At 37.2% G+C, this 18,627-nt stretch overlaps 1 protein-coding gene across 50 annotated transcripts in view; it reads left to right on the top strand.

Annotated features, from left to right (window-relative positions):
• The window catches only part of ZMYND11 (zinc finger MYND-type containing 11), a 127,551-nt gene that overhangs the window by 14,905 nt on the left and 94,019 nt on the right, over positions 1 to 18,627 (top strand). For 10 of the 50 annotated variants that reach the window (XM_078329439.1, XM_035252771.3, XM_078329415.1 and 7 more), the window contains exon 2: positions 11,833 to 11,909. The exons of the other annotated variants lie outside the window; for them this stretch is intronic. The gene's annotated coding sequence lies outside the window, so the exon portion shown is untranslated. The remainder of the gene's footprint in view (positions 1 to 11,832; positions 11,910 to 18,627) is intronic. 50 annotated transcript variants of the gene reach the window in all.

Here is an 18,627-nt window from a genome sequence, read left to right as displayed (position 1 = left end):
AACTTGGTGGTGGTTGGTATATAGCAGTGCTACTGATTTGTGTACACTGATTTTGTAGCATGAGACTTTACTGAATTCATTGATCAAATCTAGGAGTCTTTTGGAAGAATCTTTAGTGTTTCTAGGTATATGAGCATATCATTGGCAAACAGATAGTTTTTCTCTTTTCCAATTTGGATGACCTTATTTCTCTTTCATGGCAGAAGGTGAAGGGGGAAAAAAGGCATGTCTTACATGGTGGCAGGCAAGAGAACCTGTGATTAGTCTGGCTAGGACTTCCAGTACTGTGTTGAGTAGAAGTGGTAAAAGTAGGTATCCTTGTCTTCCAGTTATTAAGGGGAATGCTTTGAACTTCTCCCCATTCAGTATGGTGTTGACTGTGGGTTTGTCATAAATGACTTTTCATATTTTGAGGTATGTTTCTTTTCCTATTGGACTCGAATTTTTTTTTTTTTTTTAGACAGAGTCTTGTTCTGTTGCCAGGTGGCAGGCTGGAGTGCAGTGGCGCAATCTCGGCTCACTGCAATCTCTGCCTCCTGGGTTCAATCAATTCTCTTGCCTCAGCCTCCTGAGTAGCTGGGACTACAGGCACACACCACCACACCCAGCTAATTTTTTGTATTTTTTAGTAGAGACGGGTTTTCACCATGTTGGCCAGGATGGTCTCTCTCTTGACCTCATGATCCGCCCACCTCAGCCTCCCAAAGTGCTGGGATTACAGGCGTGAGGCACTGTGCCCAGCCTGGGCTCTAATTTTTAAAAGTTAAACAGTTTTATTTTAGCTTTTCAAGTTTAAAATTTTTATTTTTTGAAGTGGGCAGAGGTATATGCACCTTTTAAAATATTCGTTTTTGAAATAGCTTGTATAAAATGTTGTACCCTGGGATTTTTAGCTCCAGGCCTCAGAAATTCTCTTTCAAGAAGCAGATCCATGAAGTTACCTCAAAAAGAGGATAATTAAAATAACCTGAAAATACATCCTCAATGAAAGCCTTAAATCTTTTCAGATTCCTCAGACATGCTACTGTATTGCCAGGGAAGATGGATATCAAAGGTATCATTGGTTGATATTCCCTGATGGTCTTAGATATAGCTATAATACAGGTTAATACACGTTAGATCTTGAGATACATTATAGTCAGGATATGGGCTGCCATCCAGTTTGAATGTCTGTGCATTCCAGTAATTTGACCGACACAGTGTTCCTGCCTGACCAGTCAGGTCTCCAGGATGTCTCCTAATCCTGATAGGTATCAGAAAAACTTGAATGTCTTTCCCTGGGGCAATCAGATCAACCGTCTTGGAGTTATGCCTTCAGTCAATAGTGAGACCACCTGAGAAGGTTTTTCAGGCTCTGCCTAGCTCTCTGGCTAGCCTTCTGTTTATCCCTGGTGTTTATCCGGATTTCAGAAATCACACCTGGTGATTATTGATATCCCTCCGGGTTCGGAGTATTATTTCCATGTACAGATGGTTCTACAGGTTTGGCCATCTACAGAAATAGATTTGAGTCTTTAAACTGAGTATCAGAAGAGTAGGTCTTCCTTTGCTCTGGGAAGAAGTCCTTGAGGTGTAAGACTCATTGTGGCTCCAACTCCTACTGTCAATATCTGCATTCACACCTTAGTATTTGTATTACTCACACGAGCGTTTTGAGGCTTCACAGGTATCCCAGGACCTAGACAGTGCCTGATAATTTCCATAGGTTTCTTTAATTTCTCTTTAATATAGTGTTCATAATTCTTAGCTGATTCCACAAAAGTCAAGCTTCATGGCAAGTGGAATTTTAGGGAGAGACCAGGTAAGGCTCCCTGGGCTTGGTGCTGACAGGGTACTCACCAGGGCCTCATCAGGGCTCTTCTGACAGTACAGCACAGCCTCGTCCACCATTGGTTTTCCACTGGCATCAGTGTCCTTACTGTCTTCCGGGTAGACCACAGGTGATAACTCACAAAGTTAGTCTGTGTTTTTAAAGTGTGCTAAGTCAAATTTTTTTTAATGTACATAATTTTGTGCAGTTTTAGATCACCAGATACAGTCAAGAATTATATTCTTAATTGCTGCTGTTAGAATTGCATTTTAAAGAGAATAATCTTATGAAATTTGGACTTGAAAGAACAGAATGGAAAATGTTAGATGGTTATCCTAAACATTGTACATGATAGGAAGGGAAGAGGATCTGAAGTCTGATTCATAGAAAGTAATTGACTTTGGAAAATAGGAATTTTTGGAGAAGAAAGGCTGAACCGAAACTTGGCCACTCCAGTCTAGGATCTCATTCTCCTCAGCTCAGTGAGACCACAGGCTCCCTTTGGATCTCCGTCCCTGCACTGTGGCCTGGGAATTACTATGAGGCAGAACACTGGGGTTATTATTATTATTTTTTTGAGATGGAGTTTTGCTCTTGTTGCCCAGGTACGATCTTGGCTCACCACAACCTCCGCCTCCTGGGTTCTCCTGCCCCTGCCTCCTGAGTAGCTGGGATTACAGGTGTGTACCACCATGCCCAGCTAATTTTATGTTTTTAGTAGGGATGGGATTCCTCCATATTGGCCAGGCTGATCTCTTAACTCCTGACCTCAGGTGGTCCACCCACCTCTGCCTCCCAAAGTGTTGAGATTACAGGTGTGAGCCACCGTGCCTGGCCATTATTTTAAAATATAGTTTACTGTTGAAAGAACACCACAATAGTAAATAATTACTTAATACATTTACTGTTGTCATTAAAAATATTTGCATATTAAATTCTGGGTATGTTTCAATATAAATGGGAACTAATTTTATACTTTATCAGTCTCATACTTTAAATAGACATTGTATCACTTAGGAGAAGAGCAGTTATTCTATTGTGGGAGTGCTGAAACAGAGCCTAAGAAAATGCTACACTTCTTTCTCTTCCTTTTTAATGGAACCCTGCTTCTCAGATAGAGTGGCCACTAGTTACTTTGCTCACTCCATCTTCAAAGATAGCAAGGGAAAAAGTTTGTGAAATGGAATAATAAGTGAAGGAAGTAGTTTGCTAGGATTCACACAAAGTTAGCTCAAAAGTGTTAGGGATGGATGTGAGCTGGCCAGTACCATCCTGGCAAGTTTTAGAGAATCTGTGCCTCAGGCTGTGACCATTTTTACTGCTGATGAGATGGGATTATTCTAGAAAATATACCTTCAGGAGTCACAATTAATACTTGTATATATATTTTAGTTTCCCGGAGACCAACTCTCCTCCTTTAATCCCCAAACCTGTTTTTACTCCTGGACCTCAGAATTCTTCTCCACCCAGTACCCTAGGCAGTCATTACAAATACATTAGAAATGTGAAATGACACCAAGCCTAATTGACACCCCTCTTCAAGATTACAAGAAACATATTTTAACCAAATTAAAACTCAAGAGTACTACCAAAAAAAAAAAAAAGAAACAACAAAAAAAAACTCAGAGTACTTTAGAAAGAGCTATTACATTGCGATAACAGAATATAGTTATTTAGCTATAGAAAGTGCCAGATTTATTGACACACATTGTGAGTGTCCACTGTTGGCCATGTCTACTGTTGCCTGACATTTCACAATGTGTAAAGTAATTACACATTGTGAAGTTTTGATTTCACATTTAATGAAATATTTTATATATAAGATGGTATCAAAAATAAGACAGAAATGTGTATTCTCCAAACCAGAATTCTGTTGCTCAAAAGTTGGACATCAGCCTGAAGTATGTTGTGATTCTGGTGGGACGTGGCATTAGAGTGAGTGCCAGGAGCTGTTTTTCCCTCTCATGTCTTTGCTAGGTTTGATCTAGAAAGTGGCCGTATAATTTCTTAGTTCTTTTTCTTGTTGTTCATTCATTATAGTAATATGTATACAGATAAGATTTTTTCCTTCATTATGTTATAGTCTCTTTTGTATGGAATGGCAAATAATTAAGGGTTTAAAAAATTATAGTAATTCCCATGTAATCAGAATCTAAATAAATAATGGAAAAGTTCAATTGCAAACCTTTTCTTTGGTCTAACTTCATGAATTAAATAAAACATGCTACTTTCAAAGATAAATTTATTAGGACGAAAGAGAGTCAGTACAGGTTGAGGTATCACCTGCATTATTGTCTGTAGTATTATGCTGTTGTTATCTGTAGTATCACGCTACTATTATAATGTGTATAAAATATCAACTATTGTGTTATCCTACCTTTTACATTCATTCCTTTATTAAGCAAAATGTGTAACTTTTGGTGTAAGCTTGTTTGTATTGGAACAGATTGAAATTTCCTCATCTTTCTGCCCTTGAATACCATTAGTCATGTTATTAATGTATTGATATGTTCCACATTCCACCAGTTTTGAAGTACAAAATTGTTATTTGCTATTTTTGTCAGATAATGAAGTTTACTATTATATAATCTATATGACAAATCTAAAAAAATTGGAGAAATGAAACATTCTGGTTAATTTAGCACAGACTAGTATGATTGCCAATTAAAAATGAATATTAATAAAAATGCTTACATATCCTGTTTCTTCAATTTTCAAGTTCCTAATAGACAGTAATTATGTCATTTTAACTAACTTGTTAGGAAATGTTGTAGCAGATGACAGGATCACAATAATCCCCGATCTACCATGCTGTTGGTTACTCAAAATTGGCTGTCTCTAACTAGAAATACATTTCCCCTTTTTTTAAAAAAAAAAATCTACCTCATTTATTGGCATACATTCTATTTATATCAATAACATATACAGAATGTTTATTGTATGTTATAGAAATGGCCATTCAAAACATTTAAAAAGCAAAGATTACATACTTTATTATACTTAGAGTTGATTCTCATTGTTCACCATAGTTATGCACTGAATTAGTGAGTGCTGACCTATTTCCCCAGGAGAAATACAGAGTTTGGTTCCTGTGAGCCTAGGGTTACAACATTTTTATAAACCAAAGTGCCATTTGTATTAGATGGGTTCATTTGCCAATCTCATTGTAAAATAAGTCAATCTCTTCCACATAACCCATTGCTGTGAAAATATTTGCTTTAGCAAATATTAAGAAATTTCTTTTGCAGCCTCCTGATCTGCAGAACCTGCCTTGCCTTCAAGTTTAGCATTTTCATGCCATATCACCTTTTGAACATGAGGCAGCCAGCACTAGCCAAGAAGGATTTAACATTTTCCTTGCCCTGTGTAAAGAGACCAAAAATTTCTTTGACTTTCAGCTTCCCAACATTGATGTTCACTACAATTACTGTTTGATTGATTGTCATCCCATGAATCCAGAAAGTTAGCTACTTTTCTGTTTTTTTATATGACTTCATCACATGCTATAGTTCTTACTGTAGCACTTTTGGAAATGGCTTCATATACAGATTAGTGCATTTTCTCTTCCTTTTTCTGGATGTATCATATTGTTGAATCATTGACATTGAACTCATGGGCAGCAGCACTATCATTCATACCTGAACAAAAGCTCATCTAACTCATATATAGTGTTACAGTGTCTCTGTGAGGCACATCACAGCCTTCTTGCACTTAGGAACACTAGACAGGACTTCACCATTACACTTGGGGGCCACTGTAAACAACAAATCACAATAAAAAACACATGAAAGGAAAACACCTGGCATCAGATCTCAAGAAGGATGCCTGTTATCACAGTCTGAGTACTGAAACAAGGCAGAACATGGTCGCGGGGGCCCCAGCTGGGAGTGCGCATGCTGAGTGACTCAATTTTCAGCTGCTCTGTGCATGTGTGCGGTCATATGATGTGAGAACATCATGAGGATTGATTTTAGGATTACAAATAATTTTAGCAAGTAGGAACATTTGCAAATACATAATCTGCAAATAATGAGAATTGATGTAGATAAAATAGCAACAGCTCTGTATCAAGTTTTTTATAATTTTCACATCTTCTAATTATTTATTCAAAAATCAATTCCGTACTGACATTTCATGGCTGCAAATGAAATATAAGAAAATTTCTCTTATTTTGTCTCCCAAGTACTAACTGGGCCTAATCATCCTTAGCTTCCAAGATCAGATGAGATCAGGCTTGTTCAGGGTGATAAGACCATATTTTGTATTCTATCAGTTAGACATTTTTTCCCATGTAATTTTATCTCTTTCTAACCTAGGTAGTAGTGGCTTAGTATATAATATGCTCTTTGTATATGTGGCTTTAAAAGAAGAATCAGTGTTAGGCTTTGGATTTTTTTTTTTTTTTTTATCAGAAAGCATCTCATATGGTTTAAAAGAAATTGAGATTTTTATGCTGAAAGGGTACTTTTTTGGTATGTAGTTTTAAAACTTTTAAGTTGAGAAAAGTGTATGCAAAAATCTTAAAGGAAAAGATGGACAAATTTGACTACATACAAATTTAAAATGAAAAACCCTGTTAACAAAGAAGGGAACTAGAACTGTACTGGCAATATAGATGATAACCTAAAGGATAATATTCCTATGGTATATAAGGAATTTTTGACTGCGTGTGGTGGCTCACGCTTGTAATCCAAGCACTTTGGGAGACCAAAGCAGGAGGATCTCTTGAGGCCAGGTGTTTGAGACCAACCTGGGCAGTATAGTGAGACCCCATCTCTACCAAAACAGCAATAACGAGAAACAAAGGCATTTTGAAGAATCATTAAGAAAATGGCAGATGATACAGTGAGAATGCAAATGATACTTTTCTGAAGAAGAGCTACAAACACACAAAAAAAGTGCTTGAAATGATATTTGGCTTCACTAGTAAGTTTTTAAAAAGCAGATTTAGACATTATATGATTTTTGTGCTTTTGGTTTTGGCCAAGATTGAAACAAGATCAAAAATCTAAAAATTAACTAATAGCCATAGTATTTATAATTGAAAAACTCATGCCTTTATTCAGAGGGGAACTTCCACCCTCTTTTACCATAACCAAAGAGGTCCTCTTTGGGAGACTGGCTGTCATCATGGCGGTGTATTGACATTTTGGTGTACAACAGACTTAAAACAGTTATAAATGGACAAGGGAATCCTTTGAGAAACCAACATACAGTTTATTGAGCCGTTGACTGGCAGACATTTAGGGAAGAGCTAGAAAACGACAAATTTCAAACACATGAGTACAAAAGCATGATCAGTTAATTTATAGCAGGGATTTTTCAAGTCTTGTGGACTTTGCCATATAGGGGCTATTTGGCTCTGTCTGGAGACAATTTTGATCGTCATGCCTTGAAAGATACTATAGGTATCAAGTAGGTAGTGGCCAGGGATGCTACTGAACATCTGATGATGCACAGGATGGCCCCACAGCCAAGAACCACTGGCCTCAAATAGCTTCAGGGTTGAGAGAACCTGCTGTAGAGAGAAGCAGCCCATGTGTAATCGAGTTGATTTTTTTGTATTGTTGCATATGATGACCCTGGGGATTTAGAAAACATGTTTGTTTATATTCTGTTTAAGCAGATCTGGGCATTTCAAATACATGTTACAGTTGCAATCACATCTTAAGAAATTTTTAATGCTTAGAGAAATCACATTTACTTAGAAAATTTATGGAATGTATTTTTAAATTAGGATAAATCAAACCTTACTGCATTTTCATGGTTTACTTACACAAAGCACATAACTAAAACTTATGGATGGTAGATCCTTTTTCCTCTGTTCATGTGATTAACTTCTTAGCATAAATACACTACATGCTTATTATATACTTTAGCTTAAAGGCCCTTCTTAAGTAAAAACAAAATAACTAGGTCTCTAACCTTCAGATAATGTGAGAACCATAAATTTGGATTCATGTTAAGTATGTTTTTATGTACTTACTGGCCATTTGTGTATCTTTTTTGGACAAACATCTGTCCAAATCCTTTGTCCATGTTTAAATTGGGTTATTTGTATTTTTATTGTTGGAAGAATTTTTATATATTCTGAATAGAACTTCTTTACAGAGATATGATTTGCAGATTTACAGAGTTTTTTTTTAATATTCTGTGGTTGACTTTTCATTTTGATGGTGTTCTTTGAAACAAAAAAGTTTTTAATGTTGATGAAGTCCACTTTATTTTTTCTTTAGTTGCATTTTAGCATTATCCCTCTTTTTTTTTTTCCTAATAGCTGATTGTACTTTACTATATGGATGCCCCATACTGTATTCAACCAGTTCCTTATTGATTTACTATTACAGAAAGGGCTATGATAAATGGCTTTATACATCATTTTGTGATTTTTGCCAATGAGATTGGGGGGTCAAAGAGTAAATGCGTATGTAATTTTGGTGATTATTGCCATATTTCCCTCTATAAAGATTGTGAAATTTTGTGTTCCCACCAGTAGTGTATGAGAATGCCTATTTCCCTGCAGTCTATACAGAAGAGTACTTTGCCAGGCTTTTAGAGTTTTGCTAGTCTAATATGTAGAAATGATATATTAAATGTAATCTGAAAGTTACTTCAATAATGAGATAAATTAAGCATCTTTCCATAAATTTATAGGCCTTTTTTATTACTGTGTGTTTTGCTTGTCCACGTATTTTGCCCATTTTTTTCTATTATATTTTGGGGCTTATTCTGAAAATTTAGAGGTTCTTTATGTATAAGGGATATTAGCAAATATTTCTTGCACTTTAACCTATTCCATTTGTCATTTATATTTTTACTTTGTTTATGGTATATTTGAGATGTGCAAAGGGTTTAATTTAACTCGTTTTTAGGTTTTACGTTTACTTGTTTCTACTCTGGTTTTAAAGGAAGTTACTCATATTTTCATCTAATACTTGATTTTGATTTTCTGACTTTTGATTGTATTCTTCATTCTTTTGAGTTGTCTGTATGTACAGTCATATCATCGGTGCCATCTGCGAATAGAAGTTTTACCTCTTTTTTTTCCAGTTTTGATTCCTCTGATTGCCTTCTTATGTAATTGCTGTATTACATAAGAATGGATATAGTGAGGATCCTTAACTGTTTCCTTATTTTAGCACAGAATCTCCTAATATTTCCCCATTAAGTAAGATGATAGCTTTGAAGCTAATAGGTATACAGGCATACCTTGGATATATTGCGGGTTTGGTTCCAGACCACCACAACAAAGTGAATGTCACAACAAAGTGAGTTATAGAAAGTTTTTGGCTTCTCAATGGTGAAACCCCCTCTCTACTAAAAATACAAAAAATTAGCTGGGCATGGTGGCGCATGCCTGTGGTCCTAGCTACTCGGGAGGCTGAGGCAGGAGAACTGCCTGAACCCAGAAGGCGGAGGTTGCAGTGAGCCGAGATCGCGCCATTGCACTCCAGCCTGGGTAACAAGAGCGAAACTCTGTCTCAAAAAAAAAAACCAAAAAAACTTTATTGCTAAAAATGCTAACAATCATCTGAGCCTTCAGGGAAGGGTCTTGCCTTGATGTTGATGGCTGCTGACTGATTAGGGTGGTGGCTGCTGGAGGTTGGGATGTCTGTGGCAGTTCCTTAAAATAAGGACAGCAATGAAGTTTGCCACACCTATTGGTTCTTCTTTTCATGAAAGAGTTCTCTGTCATTTGTAATGCTGTTTGATAGCATTTTACCCACAGTGGAACCTCTTTCAAAATTGGAGTCAGTCCTCTCCAACCCTGCTACTGCTTTATCAACTAAATTTATGGAATTCTGAAACCTTTGTTGTCATTTTGGCAGTGTTCACAACATCTTCCTCAGGATTAGGTTCCATCTCAAGAAACTACTTGCTTATTCATAAGAAGCAACTCTTCATTCATTAAAGTTTTATCATGAGATTATAGCAATTCAGTTACATCTTCAGGCTCGACTTCTAATTCTAGGTCTCTTACCATTTCTGCCAAATCTGGAGTTAATTTGGTCCATCAGAGGAATCACTATATCAGCTTTAGACTTATGAAATGGATTCTTAAATCAGACTTGAAAGTTGAAATTACTTTTTTTTTTTTTTTTTTTGAGACAGGGTCATGCTCTGTCATCTAGGCTGGAGTGCAGTGGCACAAACAGGGCTCACTGCAGCCTTGAGCTCCTGGGCCCAAGTGATCCTCCTGCTTTGGCCTCCCAAAGTGCTGGGATTACAGGTGTGAGCCACTGCACCCAGCTGAAATTACTTCTTGATCAATGGGCAGCAGAATGGATGTTGTGTTAGCCACATGAAAATAACACTAATCTCCCTGTAAATCTCCATCAGAGCTCTTGTGTAACCAGGTGCATTGCCAATGAGCGATAATATTTTGAAAGGAATCTGTTTTTCTGAGCAGTAAGACTCAATAGTGGGATTAAAATATTCTGTAAACCATGCTGTAAACAGATGTGCTGTCATCTAGGCTTTGTTGTTCCAGCTACACAACACAGGCAGAGTAGATTTGGCATAATTCTTACAGGCTCTAGGATTTTCAGAATGGTAAATGAGCATTGGCTTCAAGTTAAGGTCACCAGCTGCATTAAGAGTTAGCCTGTCTTTTGATGGTTTGAACCCAGGCATCACCTCTCTAGCTATGAATGTCCTAGATGGCATTTCTGCCAATATGAGACTATTTTGTCTACAGTGAAAATCCGTTGTTTAATGTAGCCACTTTAATCAGTTATCTTAGCTAGATCTTATGGATAACTTGCTGTTTCATCTTGTAGTTTTATGGAGACAGCTTCTTTCCTCATGTATAACCTCATGAATCAACCTCTGCTAGCCTCAAACTTCTGCAGCTTGCTCACCCCTCTCTTTGCCTTCATAGAACTGAAGAGAGTTAGGTCCTTGCTCTGGATTCGGTTTTGGCTTAAGGGAATATTGTGGCTGGTCTGGTGTTCTATTTAGACCACTAAAATATTTTCCAAAGCAGCAATAAGACTGTTTTGCTTTCTTATCATTCATGTGTTCACTGAAAGAGCACTTTTAATTTCTTTCAAGAACTTTTCCTTTGTATTTGCAGCTGGGATAGTTGTTTGGCTCCAGAGGCCCAGCTTTCAAAGCCTGTCTTGGCTTTCGACATGCCTCCCTCACTAAGCGTGATCATTTTTCTTTTTTGACTAAGTGAGAGAGATGTGACTCTTTGCTCACTTAAACACTTTGAGGCAATTGTAGGGCTATTAATGGGCCTGATTTCATTATTGTTGTGTCTCATGGAGGCCAGAGCAGAGGGAGAAAGATGGGAGAATGAGCAGTTGGTGGGGCAGTCAGAACTCACACAACATTTATTGATTAAGTCCATTATTTTACATAGGTGTGGTTTGTGGTACCCCAAAATAATCAGTAACCGCAGAGATCACTGATCGCAGATCACCATAACACATACAATAATAATGAAAACGTCTGAAATACTATGAGACTCAACCAAATGTTATCCATAGACACGAACTGGGCACACATTGTTGGTAAAGGGCACCAGTAGACTTGCTTGACTCAGGCCACATTAGATTTTCTTTTTTTTAAAGCAATACCTGTGGAGCACAATAAAGTAACTTGTAAAACAGTGAGGGATGCCTGTATATTAAAGCAGTATCCCTCAATTCTTAGTTATTGAGGGTTTTTTATATGAATGAATTTTGAAGTTTGTCAGGTGCTTTTTCAGCATCTGTAGAGGTGATCATATTCTTAGTTCTTTTAATATCGTTTGTTATATTAATGTATTTCTTAATATTGAACCATCATTGCATTCCTAGAATGATACATTAAAAAATATGCTATTTTGATTCTGTTGGCCAAAATTTAAGATTTTTGCATGGATATTAATGTGTAGCATAAATTTATGTGTTTATTGGGTATACGTATGTGTTGAGTCCAATGCAGTTGCTCAGTTTCGTTTTTGTTCCCTGGAACTCCTTTCCTAAGCCTGTCCTGTATTTGCTCTAACAGTGACTGGACTTTTTTTTTTACAGATCTGCTATAAAGCTCTTGGTTTGGGAATTCCCATTGCCTCCCTTCTTCCTGTGTTGAGTCCTGTTTCCTGGACAAGGCAAGATTGCAGATTTTTCTTTCTCCTGATTTATTTATTCATATTGTAGCTTCCTGAGAAAAGATACTTAGTATGTAAATTCTTTGAATATCTATGTGACTGAAATGTCTTTAGCCTTCACTAGTTGATCATTTTGAGAAATTAGACATTTAGATTGAAAATAATTTTTCTAAAGAAAATTATCATTTTCTAGCTTCCGTGTTGATATTAAGAAATCTGATGCCATTTTGTTTTATGACCTCTCCCCATCACCCACCAGTACCTGGGAAGCAACTCTCAGTGTTTTGATATTCTAGGCTGATGTGCTTTGGCCTCCTTCCATTCACATGTTAGACAGCTGATGGGTCCTTTCCGTTTGCAAATGCCTATGTTTCAGTGCTAGGTACTTTACTTGAATAATTTTGTCCTTCCATTTCATTGTTCAGATATAATGTCTTTTTCTCGTTTCCTATTGTGCATTTCTTATCTTTTTGTTCTACTTTTTGGAAAATTGTCACAACTTTATTTTCTAACCCATTAACTCAATTTGTTATTCCTCATATTTTATATTTTCCTGAATATTCCTGTTTATGGTTTGCAGATACAATATTATTTCTAACTCATTAGATTATATATATTTTAAAAATCTTTACTGTTTCTGCATTTTCTTTTTTTAATTCCTTCTTCTCCTCCTAACCCTTACTCTCTTCTGTTTGCTTGATGTGGTCTCCTTCTTTATTAAGAAGCCGGTATCAAATATCTGGTTATCTTTGGCTGTCTGTTCACATTTAAGTGTGAGTCACGAGAAAGCTAGCATCTGAACAGTTGTCTTGGACTCATCACATACCTATACCTATTCTGTGTGAGTTGGCTTTACTGTTGGGATGTCAGGTAGCCAGATGGCTTTTTCTTTAGATACCTTCAAATGTCAGTGTCTAAAGATTCTTTCTCTGGGAACATTTGATTTCTCCAGGAAGGTATTGTTTGGTTTCTTACCTGAGCCTGAGATCTGGAATTTGGCAGTAGAAAGGGAATGCCAATTATTTTTGATTCATTTTGTAGCTTTTTGCTTGACCCCATGTTCCCCTCACACCCCACTACAACTTAATCCCTCTAATTGCTGTGTTTTGCTATCATATTGCAATCCAAGCTACTTATTGTCAGCTTTAGATTCTGCATGATTTGATCTTAGTATAGCTCTCTTCTGCTTTTCATAGTTCTGTCTATTCACCACATTCCAGTCACTGTCCTTTCTGCTTCAAACATACTGAGTTCTTTCTCACTTACGGCTTTTGCATATGCTTTTCCCTTTACATGGCTAGCTCTCTTTCACTATTTAAGTCTTTCCTCATGTATAATCTCCTTGACCTAGGATAGGCAGGATTGGTTAGGTTATGCTTTAATACCAAGAAACCTCAAAATCTCAGTGGTTTAAAACAGTGATTGTTGCTCATAATACATGTTCATCACAGATGAGCTGGGAGCTCTGCTGTCATTTGTCCTCATTCTAGTATGTAGGCTAACAGAGCACCACCATCTGGGGATTGCCATTACCCATGGTATAAAGAAAAGGAAAGCATAGCAAATCATACTGAGCATTCTTAAATCATCCAATGTGCAAGTGGCATAAATCCCTTTTACTCAGATTCCACCTGTCAAATCCACACATGGCCTTGCCTAATTTCAGTGTGGTGGGGAAGTGCATTGTCCTATTAAACAGTGCATTTTGATTTAACTAGAAATTGGAGTATGACTTTCTTGAGAAGAAAAAAGGAAGGATAATGTGTATGTGTTAGGGAGGTATATGTGAAAGAGATTTATTGACTTAAGATAGGAAGATAATTACATAAGGGTAGGGTTTTTAAATACAGAGGTAAAACCCAAAAAAGAAAACTAAAATAGTTGACAATGATTGCCTTAGGATGGCAGGAAGAGGAGGTAGGGAGTTTGGGATTATTTGATTTTTGAAAAATCATACGTATGTAGTATTTTAATTAAAATGAGAATAAAATTTAAATAATCATAGAACCTGCATGTGACCTCTCATCTATCTCTTTCCAGCTACTTTCCATTTACCTCATTTCCCTTTTTCAATCATTTTTCTGGAAAGTATTCTCTATTTCAGTTTTTCCACCTGCCACTTACTTCTTAACCCACTCCAATCTGGTTGGGGTGCTATTATTTCACTAACACAGCTCTTGCTGAAGTCACCAGTGACCAATGTATTGCTAAATCTATTGGACATTTTCAACTCTTTCTACTGTTTGACATCCTAGCAATATTCTCCACTTTCTGAAATCCTGCCTTCACTGGACTTCTATAAGACAACTCTCCCATATTTGCTTCTAGTTCTTGGAGCCTACATCTCTTTCTACCATATTCTCCCCTGGGGCAGTCTAATCTACATTTATGGTTTCAGTTACCCTGCTGAGGTGCCTGACAAATCTTCAGTATATATTCTCAGCTCACTAGCTCTATGTCCACATACCTACTTGTATACCTACATTTCTTAGATATTTAAAAGACACCTGACTTTAGTCTGCCTAAAAACTCAGCACACACACGCACATAGCACTGCGTTCTGCGAACTTTGTCTTCATCTCACATTTCTTATCTCAACTGAGAACACCCAATATCATACCCTCTGTAAACTGGAAATCTAAGCATTATCCTTGACACTCACCTCTCCCTTCTTCCCAGTCCAAAATTAAATTAAGTTGTGGTGATATTTTTTCCTCATTCTGTACCCTGTAGCCAGGGGTAACTTAAGAAACTCATTATTTTCCAAAGCTCCCATTGATCTTGCATTTTTGCTGCTTTTCCTCAATTAACTACTCTCCTCTTCCTCATTTCAAAACTTACTCCAAAGCTACAGTAATCAAAACAATGTGATATTGGAATAATACAGGTATATGGTCTAGTGCAATAGAATTTAGAGTTCAGAAATAAACCCATACATCTATGCCTGCTGATTTTTGACAAGGATGCTCAGTCCACTCAATTGGGAAACAATATTCTCATCAACAGATGGTGCCAAGGTAACTTGATTACCACATGTAAAAAATAAAATTAGACCCCCTGCGTCACATTGCATATAAAAATTAACTCTAGATGGGTCAGAAACCTAAATATAAAAGCTAGAACCCTAAACATTTTCGAAGAAAACAGTTTAATCTTCATGAACTTCAGTTTTGCAGTGGATTCTTGGGTAAGACACCAAAAAGCATGAGCAACAAAAGAAAAAATAGATAAGTTCTATTTCATCAAAATTTGAAAGTTTTATGCATTAAAGGACCTTATCAAGAAAGTGTAAAGACAAGCTACAGAACGGGAGAATGTTTGCATTGCTTATATCTGATACCAGATTGATATCTAGAATATATAAAGAACACCTACAACTCAACAGCAACAAAAAGACAACCTGATTAAAAATGGGCAAAGGATTGAAATAGACATTTCTCCAAACATATATACATATCCAATAAATACATGAAAGGGTGTTCAACATCATTAGAGAAAAATTTAGGTAAAAACCACAATGAGGTAATCACTTTACATCTACTTAGATGGCTATACTTTTTTTATTTTTATATTATTTTTTATTGCATTTTAGGTTTGGGGGTACATGGTGCAGAACATGCAAGACAGTTGCATAGGTACACACATGGCAGTGTGTTTTGCTGCCTTCCTCCCCTTCACCCACATCTGGCATTTCTCCCCATGCTATCCCTCCCCAGCTCCCCCACCCTCTCTGTCCCTCCACTATTCCTCCCAATAGATCCCAGTGTGTAGTACTCCCTTCCCTGTGCCTTCCCTGTGTCCATGTGTTCTCAGTTTTCATCACCCGCCTATGAGTGAGAATATGTGGTATTTCATTTTCTGTTCTTGTGTCAGTTTGCTGAGAATGATGTTCTCCAGATTCATCCATGTCCCTACAAAGGACATGAACTCATCATTTTCGATTGCTGCATAATATTCCATGGTGTATATGTGCCACATTTTCCCAGTCCAGTCTATCATCGATGGGCATTTGGGTTGGTTCCAGGTCTTTCCTATTGTAAACAGTGCTGCAATGAACATTCGTGTGCATGTGTCCTTATAGTAGAATGATTTATACTCTTTTGGGTATATACCCAGTAATGGGATTGCTGGGTCAAATGGAATTTCTATGTCTAAGGCCTTGAGGAATCGCCACACCGTCTTCCACAATGGTTGAACTAATTTACACTCCCACCAACAGTGTAAAAGTGTTCCTATTTCTCCACATCCTCTCCAGCATCTGTTGATTTTTTAATGATTGCCACTCTAACTGGCGTGAGATGGTATCTCAATGTGGTTTTGATTTGCATCTCTCTAATGACCAGTGATGATGAGCAGTTTTTCATATGTTTGTTGGCCTCATGTATGTCTTCTTTTGTAAAGTGTCTGTTCATTTCTTCCTTTGCCCGTTTTTGGATGGGCTTGTTTGTTTTTTTCCTGTAAATCTGTTTGAGTTCTTTGTAAATTCTGGATATCAACCCTTTGTTAGATGGGTAAACTGCAAAAATTTTTTCCCATTCTGTTGGTTGCCAATTCACTCTAGTGACTATTTCTTTTGCTGTGCAGAAGCTGTAGAGTTTAATTAGGTCCCATTTGTCTATTTTGGCTTTTGTTGCCAATGCTTTTGGTGTTTTGGTCATGAAGTCCTTGCCTACTCCTATGTCCTAAATGGTTTTGCCTAGATTTTCTTCTAGGGTTTTTATGGTGCCAGGTCTTATGTTTAAGTCTTTAATCCATCTGGAGTTAATTTTAGTGTAAGGTGTCAGGAAGGGGTCCAGTTTCTGCTTTCTGCACATGGCTAGCCAGTTTTCCCAACACCCTTTATTAAACAGGGAATCCTTTCCCCATTGCTTGTTTTTGTCAGGTTTATCAAAGATTGTATGGTTGTAGATATGTTGTGTTGCCTCCGATACCTCTGTTCTGTTCCATTGGTCTATATCTCTGTTTTGGTACTAGTACCATGCTGTTTTGATTTCTATAGCCTGGTAGTATAGTTTGAAGTCCAGTAGTGTGATGCCTCCCGCTGTGTTCTTTTTGCTTAGAATTGACTTGGCTATGCAGGCTCTCTTTTGGTTCCATATGAAGTTCATGGTGGTTTTTTCCAGTTCTGTGAAGAAAGTCAATGGTAGCTTGATGGGGATAGCATTGATTCTGTAAATTACTTTGGGCAGTATAGCCATTTTCACGATATTGATTCTTCCTAACCATGAACATGGAATGTTTCTCCATCTGTTTGTGTCCTCTCTTATTTCGTTGAGCAGTGGTTTGTAGTTTTCCTTGAAGAGGTCCCTTACGTTCCTTGTAAGTTGTATTCCTAGGTATTTTATTCTTTTTGTAGCAATTGTGAATGGCAGTTCGTTCTTGATTTGGCTCTCTTTAAGTCTGTTATTGGTGTATAGGAATGCTTGTGATTTCTGCACATTGATTTTATATCCTGAGATTTTGCTGAAGTTGCTTATCAGTTTGAGGAGTTTTGGGGCTGAGGCGATGGGGTCTTTTAGGTATACTATCATGTCATCTGGAAATAGAGACAATTTGGCTTCCACCTTTCCTATTTGAATACCCTTTATTTCTTTTTCTTGCCTGATTGCTCTGGCTAGAACTTCTAGTACTATATTGAATAGGAGTGGTGAAAGAAGGCATCCTTGTCTAGTGCCAGATTTCAAAGGGAATGCTTCCAGTTTTTGCCCATTCAGTATGATATTGGCTGTTGGTTTGTCATAAATAGCTTTTAATACTTTGAGATACGTTCCGTCAATACCGAGTTTATTGAGGGTTTTTAGCTTAAAGGGCTGTTGAATTTTATCAAATGCCTTCTCTGTGTCAGTTGAGATAATCATGTGGTTTTTGTTTTTGGTTCTGTTTATGCGATGAATTACGTTTATAGACTTGCGTATGTTGAACCGGCCTGGCATCCCCGGGATGAATCCTACTTGATTATGATGGCTAAGTTTTTTGATGTGCTGTTGGAATCAGCTTGCCAGTATTTTATTGAAGATTTTTGCATCTATGTTCATCATGGATATTGGCCTGATGTTTTCTTTTCTTGTTGAGTCTCTGCTGGCTTTTGGTATCAGGATGATGTTGGTCTCATAAAATGATTTGGGAAGGATTACCTCTTTGGATTATTTGGAATAGTTTCAGAAGGAATGGTACCAGCTCCTCTTTGTGTGTCTGGTAGAATTCGGCTGTGAACCCATCTGGACCTGGGCTTTTTTTGTGTGGTAGGCTCTCAATTGCTGCCTCAACTTCAGACCTTGTTATTGGTCTATTCATAGTTTTGGCTTCCTCCTGGTTTAGGCTTGGGAGGACACAGGTGTCCAGGAATTTATCCATTTCTTCCAGGTTTACTAGTTTATGTGCATAGAGTTGTTTGTAATATTCTCTCATCATGGTTTGAATTTCTGTGGAATCTGTGGTGATTTCCCCTTTATCATTTTTTGTTGCATCTATTTGGTTGTTCTCTCTTTTCTTTTTTATCAATCTGGCTAGTGGTTTGTCTATTTTGTTGATCTTTTCAATAAACCAGCTCTTGGATTTATTGATTTTTTTGAAGGGTTTTTCATGTCTCTATCTCTTTCAGTTCAGCTCTGATCTTAGTTATTTCTTGCTTTCTGCTAGGTTTTGAGTTTTTTTGATCTTGCTTCTCTAGCTCTTTCAATTTTGACGATAGGGTGTCAATTTTGGATCTCTCCATTCT

Source organism: Callithrix jacchus, chromosome 7 (genome assembly GCF_049354715.1).
Source record: "Callithrix jacchus isolate 240 chromosome 7, calJac240_pri, whole genome shotgun sequence".
NCBI classification, from domain to species: Eukaryota; Metazoa; Chordata; class Mammalia; order Primates; family Cebidae; genus Callithrix; species Callithrix jacchus.
Note: the sequence above shows the minus strand (reverse complement) of the source record. Positions and strands in the feature narration are given on the sequence as shown.